This window comes from Heteronotia binoei, chromosome 1 (assembly GCF_032191835.1).
Source record: "Heteronotia binoei isolate CCM8104 ecotype False Entrance Well chromosome 1, APGP_CSIRO_Hbin_v1, whole genome shotgun sequence".
In the NCBI taxonomy this organism is placed as follows: Eukaryota; Metazoa; Chordata; class Lepidosauria; order Squamata; family Gekkonidae; genus Heteronotia; species Heteronotia binoei.
Genome location: NC_083223.1, coordinates 194,564,173 through 194,575,698, shown reverse-complemented (window position 1 = coordinate 194,575,698; position 11,526 = coordinate 194,564,173).

Below are 11,526 nucleotides of genomic sequence, written 5' to 3'. Positions count from 1 at the left end.
AGGCGTAGACTTTTCAATTTCCAGGGGGGTGGGGCTGGGGCCCAGCCAGAGGCATTTGATCCAGTGACATCATAGGGAGGAGCCAGTGACATCACAGGGAGGGGCCTCCATTATCACTACCTATGAATTTATGGAGAAGCTCCCTCTCCATAAATTTAAGGTGCGCACCCCCCCCCCCCCAACAATGCCCATGGACCAGGTCAAAGCCAGGAAAAGGTGGGAGTTGGCCAGTGGTTATAGTGGTATCTCAGAGGTCTCTTGCTGTGTCCTGTTTTTGAAATTCACTTTTACAATAGTCACTTTAAGATCTGCAGATATACATATCGTGCATAGGACAAACCAATGGTCACAAATTTGGCAGTAAAAGGCAATACAGAAAGGCTTTAGGGGAAACATTTTATGTTTTCCTGAATGTTCACTTACAGGAGTCTTGTTTCTGCCTCACTAATAAAGTATGATTGTACTGAAATTGACAAAACTATGGCATCACAGATAACTTTGATAAATTCATGGGTCTCTGACCCAGGGCAGAATGCAAAACAGTTTCTGGGCACTCAATTTCTGACAATGTACAATGCTATGCTGAAAATTTGGTGCCTCTACCTCAAAAAACAGCCCCTCCAGAGCTCCAGATACCCACAGATCAATTCACCATTATACCCTTTGGGAATTGATCTCCATAGGGAATAATGGAGTGTCCAGCAGACATTTCCCTTCCCCACACTGTTTTCTGATGACCCTGAAGCAGGGTGACCCCTCCAAACTGGGGGATCCCCTGCCCCCAACTGGGGATTGGCAACCCTATGCCTAGGTGGTGAACAGTTGTCAATACATACCTATTTGATCAAGTCTTTAAGATTGTAGTCATTTTGGGGGGGAAATAGGCTTGCTGGGGCCATTTTCAAAAGGATCTGGTTCAGCATCCACTTAAATGAATGTAAACAATCACAGGCTTGAAGAAGACACAAAATATCTACCTGCCAAAAGAACCCTCAAATACTCTAGCAATATGTATGCAACATAGCAATACAGTGTTATTCTTCCCCCTGGTTTCTTCTGCAATCATTAACTAGTTGAACAAAGTTTGAGTCCAGTAACACCTTTAAGACCAATTAAGTTTTATTCTGGGTATAAACTATCCTGTGCTAGCACACTTCCTCAGATACCTTGAAAACAGTTTCCTCAACCCTTATTTCCAGGGGTTGGGTGGTTGTCAGAAAAGTCAAGATGCATAAATACTGGGTGATTATAGCTGATTACAGTTGAGACTGGATGTGAGAAAGATCTGTGAACTGCATAAAATTAGCATGCGAATACAAGTGTTTACTGGGGTTACACACACAAATATTTCTCTAACACGAGGCATGGATTTTTTTTTGCTAGGGGGTAGGATGGGGTATAAATTGAGATGAGAAGGAAAAAGAAGAAAAAGTTTTAAAAGGCCTCTGATCTTCATGTCCCCTCCTCCCAATCTCACTTTCCCCCAATTTTAAGTATGTTGAGCCCAACAAAGGCCTTGCAGCCTGACTGTTACCACACTGAAAGTGGATGCAGCCAGGGGGTTAAGGACTATACTTTTTTTCCAACAGACACCAAACATATTTAAGTATTGATGTGTTCTGGATATCAAAACCGTAGTAATTAATCTAGAGTCCAAAGATGCAGCAAAAATTTTTGCAGATCACAATTACCTTTTGCAACATCAAGGGTCCTCCTTCAGCCCTCTAGGCCAGCCAGATGAATGGACAAAATTGCCACCTTTCATAGATCTCAGATCTGTCCCTCCTGATAATCAAGCAGCAAAAGAGCATCTCTTGCCAACCCAGAAACATTATCAAAGTTCTTTCCCCATCCCTTTGACCCAGGTCTGTTCAGGTCAAAACAGCTTTTCCTGACACCAGAGATAGTCTTCCTGTTCACATATAGGTGTCCTGGGAGAGGAGAAAAGGGGGATGTTTATTTATCTATCCATTGTCTGCTCTGTAGCTCAATTAGCATTTGTAAGAAGGTGAAAAAGCTCATTACACCTCTGACTTTCTTCTTAGCAGCCCAGAGGAAAAAACACACAGATGGGGGAGCTGTACTGCTTCATATGCCTTTAAAGATCATTCCTTCTTGAAAATTCCCCAGGGAGGGGCTCAGCCCTCACCAAAAAAATTCGGAGGGGACTCAAACCTCTCAGCGCCTCCCCCCCTTAGTTTACGCCTATGGATTACACAACAGGACTGCCCACTCTTTCTGTCCTACATCTACTCGAAAGGCATGATTTCATAGAACTGGATTCCACAGATCTCTTTTTCAAAAACTATAGCTGTGCACCAGCCTGAATAAAGGCATCTTTCCCCCTGCCTGGCAAGATGTGGTCTGAGAAAGCCTCACATTCACTGGTTCTTTTCAAAGGTTTTGGCTGCACTTTCCCCATAACTTCCTGCAGGGAGGCCCTCTGCCATTGGTAGTGGAAGCCAGTGGCAGAATTCTAACATTTCATTTACAATTACATTTTCTTCAAATAACAGGGGCCAACTTTCAGATATTTTGATTGGGGGCCCAGGCTATTTGGCCTTACCGCACAGTAGGACATTCCATGCCCTATTTTCTTCTTTCCTGACAGGAAAAGGAGGAAAGGTCCCCTGTGCAAGCACCAGTTGTTTCCGACTCTGGAGTGAGGTTGCTTTCACAACGTTTTCATGGCAGACTTTTTTTTATGGGGTGGTTTGCCATTGCCTTCCCCAGTCATCTACACTTTCCCCCCAGCAAGCTAGGTACTCATTTTACCGACCTCAGAAGGATGGAAGGCTAAGTCAACCTTGAGCCGGCTACCTGAAAACCCAGCTACTGCCGGGGATCGAACTCAGGTCGTGAGCAGAGCTTAGGACTGCAGTACTGCAGCTTTAACACTCTGTGCCACGGGGCACAGAGATCCTCATAATTGGGGAATTTATATATCTAATAGTGATGTTTAACCCCCATCTGCGGATATCTAAGTCTGCAGATCAGGGCCACACCTATGCTAATTAGATTTTCCTGCAAACTTGGGGGACGCCCTTGGTTTGCAGAAAAATCTGAAAAGTAAGCAAAATACACGATCAGTTGAGCTGAGCCACTGCAGGCCTGTCCACCAAGAAGCCTCTCCCAGTGTCCACTGCCACAGCAGCTGAGCCCAGCTGCTAAGATGGAGGACTTTGGAAGAGGCTCCAGGCCCAGCTGCCATGGCACTGGAAGATACTCTGGGTCTGGCTGTCACCACAACGGACACTGGAGAGGCTCTGAGCCCATCTGCTGCAGCAGAGGATGCTGGGAGCTGATTTACGCACAGCTGCTGCTGTGGAGGATGCCAGGAGCTCTTCTGTGTTTGGAACCATGCCAAGTTCAATGGTGGTGGGAAGATGGGATTCTTCCCTCATAAGTCTCACAGGCCCCCCACAATAAAAGTAAGGGTGCAAGCACCAGTCATTTCCAGCTCTGGGGTGACGTTTTTTACAGGGTGGTTTGCCATTGCCTTCCTCAGTCATCTACACTTTCCCCCCAGCAAGCTGGGTACTCATTTTACCGACCTTGAAAGGATGGAAGGCTGAGTCAACTTCAAGCTGGCTACCTGAATCCAGCTTCTGCCGGGATCAAACTGAGGTCATGAGCAGAGGCTTAGGACTGCAGTACTGCAGCTTTACCACTCTGCGCCATGGGACTCTTGCCCTTACAATACTTTGACAATATAATCTGCACTGATAACTAATTTTCAAAAATAGATGAATTGTGGGAAATAAAAAACACAAAACTTGAAATTGCTCCCTGACCTGGATAGCACCGGGAAGCCTGATCTTGTCAGATCTTAGAAGCTGAACATGGCCAACTCTGGCAAGTATTTGGATGGAAGACCTTCTTGGAATAACAAAGTTGGGAGGGCAGGCTCTGTTTAGCCCCATCTCTGAATATCCTCCAGGCCCCCAATAGAGGTCAGTCACCAGAGGTTGACATGACTTGCAGGTACATAACACACACACAATATATTCAAACTGGGAACGTTCTAAGGTCTTCAACAGAAGTTCCAGCTAGCCCAATCATGTTTAGTTAGAATCAAGACCCACTGTGTTTTAACAATATCAGGCTGCTATTTGCAGTTAAAATATTTTTTAGAATTTAATTTACTTCATTTATGCACTGCCTTTCTTCCCAAGGCAGGTTACATCATTCTCTCTCCATTTTACCCTCAAAGCAACCATGGAAGGTACATTAGGGAGCATGTTGCAATGTTTGCAATCACTGGTGGGGATGCCAGCCTCCAGTTGGAACCTGGGGATCAGTTAGAATTACACCTCATCTCCAGGCTACAGAGATCAATTCCCCTGGAGAAAATGGGTTCTTTGGAGGGTGGATTCTATGACACTGAACCCCCACACCACTGAAGTTTCTCTACATTTTCTTACCTGAGGGCCAAGAATACATACTTGAAAGCCATATGAATGAAAGCTCAATTGCTGTATTTCTTTTAAGGCAGGAATCTGAGATGTGCATGGATGCACATGTGCATGATGGATGTGCATGGATGATGGAGAGTGTGCCAAGTCACCCTGTGGGTAACCCTCCCTATGATTTTCAAGGCAGTCTCATTCAGAGGTGGCTAACCATTGCCTCCCTCTATGGCATGACCCTGGTACTCCTTGCAGGTCTGCCATCCAAATACTAGCCATGGTTGACTCTGCTTAGCATCCGTGATCTGACACCATCGGTCTAGCCTGGGCCATCCAGGGCAGGGCAGCCAATGCATCCATGGTAGTTTATTTTTTTGGGGGGGTGGGGGGTATTATCTTGGTAGTGAGGGTTCAGTTTTAGCTGTTGTTATTTTGCAGCCTGGAAGACACAGGCGGGGAGGGGGAGTCTCTGGTCAGCCAAGGAGGGCCCAGCAAAGCCCACCCTGGTGACACAGACACCTGAAGCTGCATGGCTGGTCAGTTTCACTGCCTGAAACCCCCCACCACCACCCTGCATTGCCTTGGCTTCATGTCACTCGGGGTGGGGACTGAACACATGGGAGCCCCAATTGAGCCAATGAAGGGAGGAAGACCTCCTGTTGCCCCCTGTCTCACCTCCATGGCCCCTGCTCTAAAATTCCAAGCAAGTTCCCATTTTAAGTGGCCACCAGGGACTGAAACTGCTGAGGTGGGGGGGGGGGGTAGTGCAGCTTGGGGGCTTTTATGGCAGCTCTCCAAGTAGCAGCAACCTTCTTGGCCAGTTCTGAAAGGGGGAGAGAAAGACTGAGTGGGGAACTGTCAGCCTCAAAAGACTTCGCAAAGCCTAGCTATTTATAAAGGCGCCCAGTTGTGTGCCACTGATCAAGCCCAGCTCTGGGCAGCCACTGTGAAACACAGCAGGGCTGCCTTGGCCAATGCTCAGCCAGAGAGTGAGAGTGTGCGTGCACGTGTGTGCCTGCACACGGAAGGGGCCAGTCAAGTTGTTCAACAAGCACTTCCCCTGCCTCCCTTTCTCAGCAACCATCTCTGGTATCTTTCCCACTCCCCCCCCCCCATTTGCAAATCAATTGCTGTGGGCTGCTTCTGGCTCCCAAGCAAAACTGCAAGCCCAACACAGCTGTATAATTCCCTGCATCATGCTGGCCCATGCCCACTGCAGTGGCACCTTCTTGTCCTGCCTGCCTGCAGTGATGACTCGCTGCACACCCAGGCGGTGCCATCATGCCTGCCCTTTCCTTGCATGAGGGGCATCCAATTTGGCATCCCTGCATGGCTGCCGCCCCTGGCAAAGGCCTAGGATTGCCTAATGGACGGGCTGGGTGATAACCAAATGTTGGGAATATGGTTCTCCATGGTCTTTTTGAGAGCTTTACTAAGTGAGCTCCTAATGTGGGAATGTCACTGCACAGAAACAACAATGATTAAAACAGGGTTGTATTTACCTGTAACTTTTGTTCATTGAGTGATCTTCTATGTAGGCATACATCCCTCTCCTCTTTGAACTCTGGCAGTGGCATGGAGAGAACTGAGGAAGTAGTGTCATGTGATCATTTTGGTGGGAAAGCATCAGAAAGACAAGGGGCTATCCTAGAAAGCTTTGGAAATCTTTTCCAAAGCTAACACCTTGGTAACATGCTGTCCCAGGGTGTGTCTGCACAGAAGACCACTTGATGAACAACAGTTACAGTTAATTGCTACCCTGTTTTACAAAAAAATAAATGACTATTTAATAAATGCTGCAATGGCCTGATCCTGATTGGCCCCACAGTGCAGAGGGGCACCAGGTGATCTGGAGAAAATAAGGTCTCCTGGTCTGTCGTCCCCTCCCCCCGCCTTCTTGTGGCACTTTTTACATGGTCAAATTCTTCTGTAAAAATGGTGTCAAAACTGTGGCCACTATAACATGTAGTTTGATCCCTCAGCTTTGTTGAAATTATGGTATGGAATATGCTGTGAGTGCTTCCATTAAAGATTGCTGATAGCCTGAAATTTGGCCATATTTCAAAATACATACATGCATATTTGTATTTCTCATACACATGCATATACACCAAGGCTGATTCCACACTAGCCATTTGATCTTTGATTGCAATGCTTTGTTCGTTCAACTTTTACAGACCATCCAAATGATATTGTGCTCAATTTGTTACTTTCCAATGTTGCAACATCAGCCTGGCCTGTAGGAATAGGCAGAGCATGACTGAAGCTTCCTAAGAATACTGCAGCATTTTTTAAAAGTAATTTCTTCTCCTTCCAGCCAAATTAATTCCCAGATAAACCAAACAATGACAAAACAGTGTGAACAGGAAACCAAAAAGCAACTGTGTCAGAAATACAAAACACTTTTAACAAATTTACAAAAATCTCTTATAAATGTGCAAAAGCATCCACAAATTCATTCCAAGATGACAAATTGCATAAAGAACATGAACTCCCAAAGAAAGAAATACAATTCCAAAGGATGACTCCAGAAAACTTCAAAAGTCCATGTAGAGTAATACTACTCAAAAGTAAATCCCAAACAGAGTCCTTCTACTGAAGTTGGCTTCCGAAGGAAAAACCTCGCCTTCACGTGATCACCGGCTTTAATCATGTTGTGCTGCATTGCAGTTTTTTCTCAAGCCAACTGCACAACAGAACCACATGTGACATCAAATGATGCAGTAACAAATATGTGCAAAATAAACTATAAAATGTTGAAATACAACACACAATACAACCTTACAAAGTCCTCAGACCAGCTTCTCTCACACACTCATTTTTACATTTTTTAAGCGATGGCTTGACCAAACCCGGGATTACCCATCCTTAATAAACAAGTCACAGCTGGTGCTGAGTTATCACATTAAAGGGGACTTCATACAAACAAATGATAACTGCATACCCCAGATAAGTTAAACAGAACAAGAGAGATCATTACATTGGTTAAGACCAAAGAGTTTAATTGTGTTTAGGCGGTGTATCCACCTAACCTCCTTCTGCAGCAAGATTTTCTGTATATCACCACCCTTAAAATTAGAACTTTCTACCTTGTGCAACACAAAGAATTTTAGAGATTCTGAATCATGGCCAGTCTTGCTGGGCAAGAGGATGCCAGAAATATGGTGACGAATCCTTGAAATGTGTTCTAAGACGCGAGTTTTACAGCTCTCCAAGAGCATCCTACATAAATTTTTGAGCACTCACCACAGACTAAGGCATAAATAACACCCTTGGAGTCACAATTTGTAAAGCTTGATAGACACTTTAGTTCTTGGATCCATTTACGCTTTTATCTGTAAAGAATATTTACAAGCTTTGCAGCCTTTACAGCGATAATGACCAATAGGTAGACAGGATGGTGTCGTCAATTCCTGTAAACCTGTTTGGACCAGAATATTACATAAATTGCGTGATCTGCGGAAACCCACTAAGGGTGGAGAGGTGCATCCTGCAATACTTGAAACAATACTCCAGTGGCGAAGAATAATACTTTTTATAGCCATTGCTTTAGGTGTGTACTCCAAGGAGCAGAACATTTTCTGTGTTTCTCTAACTTTCCCTTTTTCCTTTTGTCCCCTCCAACCTTGTAACATATTAATTCGATCTTGTCTCAATGCCCTACTTCTCGCCTTGCTGATCACTTCATTCGGATATCCCTGCTCACTTAGCTGATCTGCTAATTGTTCACTTGCTTTCAAATAGTCAGTTCTCAAAGTGCTGTTTCGTTTCATATACAAAAATTGGCCGTATGGCACGTTATTGTGCAAATGGGGAGGGTGGAAGGAAGCATAAAGTAAATATCCATTCTTTGCCACCAGTTCCCTATAATTCTTAATTGCCAAAGTATTGTTAGCAGTACAAAAAACCACTGTGTCTAAAAACAGAATCATGTCAGGGTCCTTCTTAAAGGAAAACTTAATATTGGAATGACAAGAATCCATCCAGTCTACTAGTGCTTCTACTCTCTCCTCCTGCTTGGTCACTATGAAAATGTCATCTACAAATCTAACATAAAATAAAATATTATCAAAAAAAATATTTTTGGTGTCCTTGCCGAGGCTACCTACTTTTACCCCCCCCCAACCAATTTTTAAAAACAGATGATTTTTATGAGAGAGTTTTCAACTACTGTATTTCAAAAGAAAGAAAGATGAGGAGGGAGGAAGGAGGGAAGGAGCACTTGACACAACACTGATTTTAATTTAGTTCTATTAAAATATTTATATTATTTTCTTCTTTTCTACATATTTTGTGAAGTTCTGAAGATGCTCCTGACCTGAATCAGTGTTGGGGGGTGGGTGTGGGAGACTGTTGCAGCCCTAAACCATAAAGAGCTATGCCACATATTAAAAATGATCAAATTGATTGTGGCATAATCTTTTGTGAGCCTGGTATTCCTCTCATGATGTGGGTCACAAAAGTGAGGCCACAATAAATTCTGAGTATAAGCTTTTCATATGCATACACACTAGTGTGCATACACATTGAAAGCTTATACCTAGAATTAAACCTCCTTGGTCTTAAGAGTGTCACTGGAGTTGATGTGAAAGATCTCTGCTTGAGATCCTGGAGAGCCACTGCTGGTTTAAGTAGAGACAATACTGACTGATGGACCAAGAGTTTGATTCAGTGTAAGATAACTTCATGTGTTCACCTGAAAGCTGAATCTTAATGGGCCAACTATAGGCACTTGAAGTAAATCCTACTGGGTTTACATGTCTTACTCCTAATTATGTCCACATAGGATTGGGGCAGGCCATAACATGTGGCACTTGGCTAAAGCCAGGGGAGAAACAGGACAGAAATGTTTAATTTGGGGTGAATTAAGCCCCTTCAGTTAGGCTTTCATTCTGCATCATTTTTCTGGCAGAGAGGTGAGCAGGACTTGGGGGGGGGGGGTCTACTGGAAATGGTGGGGGGTTGTTTTGTTTCCACCTTCAATGCTTCAGCTGGACTTTCCTGTCCCAACCTTCTCCCCCACCACACACACACCTTTGTCTTTGTTCTTCTGCCAGGAGGAAGCCATAGGCTTTTATACAGGAATGAATGTGCCGCTGTTCCCTGATTGCATTTGGGGCCTGGCTGGGTGTGCACCTTATCAAAGATCTGTGGGCACCCCATGCATGGCACCAGCCTCCGCACACTGCTGCCACCTCCATCTTCTTCGTGGTCTCTGTGCTTCACACTCCTGGGATAGAGCGCCTGCGCTGATCCCCGAATCGGTACCTGAAAAGCCTGGGAATTTTCCGCGCTCGGCGCCAATGGGCATGCACAGGCATCCCAGTACGCATGCTCACTGGCGCCAGTGCGGGGATCCCGCCAGTTCCTTTCTAACCGCTGTGCGGAGAGATTTACCTTTCATGTCCCCTGTTGGTGAGATATCAGTTTTTGCCTTTATTCGTTGTATATAGCCCGTTTGTTGTTTTCTTAGAGTAGATAGTTAGATAGTTAGTTAGATAGTTAGTAAAAAAAAAAGTTTGTGTGTGTGTTTGTTGGACTGCCCTTCGGGGCCTTTCCCCCTGTTTGTTTTCCCCAAAAAGTTTTTTTCCCCTCAGAGGACTTTGAGTGGGTTTTTTGGCGATTGGCGTCTATGGAAAGACATTGGGGTTTTTTCAAACGCTGCCACTCTTGTGGGAAGAAGATTGCCCCCCCAGACGGCCATTCTCTGTGTCTTCTCAGAAGAAGAAGAAGAAGATATTGGATTTATATCCCGCCCTCCACTCCGAAGAGTCTCAGAGCGGCTCACAATCTCCTTTACCTTCCTCCCCCACAACAGACACCCTGTGAGGTGGGTGGGGCTGGAGAGGGCTCTCACAGCAGCTGCCCTTTCAAGGACAACCTCTGCCAGAGCTATGGCTGACCCAAGGCCATTCTAGCAGGTGCAAGTGGAGGAATGGGGAATCAAACCCGGTTCTCCAGGATAAGAGTCCGCACACTTAACCACTACACCAAACTGGCTCTGCTTGGGTGAAGCGCACCACATGGAGTCCTGCCCACACTGTCTCCGCTTCCCCAAGCAAACGTGGAAGAACCGGGCGGCGTGGCTTTCGGCGGCTTTAACTGAGTCGGCACTCCGCCCTCAGAAATCGGCATCGGGCCCATCGGCATCGACCATGGCAGACACCCCGGCCCCGACGGTCACATCAGCCGATGTGACCCTGATCGTGACCGAAATGCCGATCGTGCGAGGCTCCTCCACAAAACGATCCCATGAGGGATCAGTGGACACGCCCGCCAAGAAGCGTCGGGATGACTCGGGGACCCAAGCATCCGCTTCGAAGAAGGCCAAGTCCAAGGAGAAGCGGAAGAGGCCCCACACTCCATTGCCTTCTAGCGACGTTTCGGCACCGATGACCTCTGCTTTGCCGAGGAAGATCCTGGCATCCCCGTGCCACAGCCCATCAGCATTGAGAGGCAGTACTCAACAGCCCCGTCTCTTGATGTCTGAGCAGGAGATCGACCTCACCCAGCGATCCTCGTCATCTGGGTTGCGGCGTTGCAGTGGGAGCGGTGCGATCTCAGAAGTGGAGGCTTCGGCCCCGATGGACCCATCTCCCCCGATGGAGCCCAGAGGCAGACGAGAGCTAGAGCCCTCCATGGCACCACGCCGTTTCCCACTGCTACCATTGTGGGAGCAGCGTCAGTGGCCGCCCACCTATCCGTATCCCTACCCTCCTTACCAGTGGTATCCACCGAGGGAGTTTGCGGAGTGGGATCAACAGTCAGAGGCATCCTGCATGTCAAGGCTGTCACACCATTCCCAAAGGCCATCGGTATCAATCCCTCTGGAAAGGCGCACCACCCCAGCGGCTGAGACTCGTCGGTGACCATCGAGGTCGATCCGCTCGCCGATTCGGGAATCGACGCCGATCCTCTCTGAGCACTGCATACACTGGGAGTCTTCTTCATTGGACTCAGAGAGCGGTACCGACGCCCAGGAAGGTGCTTTGGAGCCTTCGCCAGTTTCCCAAATGGCAGAAGATCTTCCTATTTCGCCCTCGGAGGATCTGAAGTCCTATGGCGACCTGGTGAAGAGGATGGCAACCTCCCTCTCTCTGCCTGTGATGCAACCACA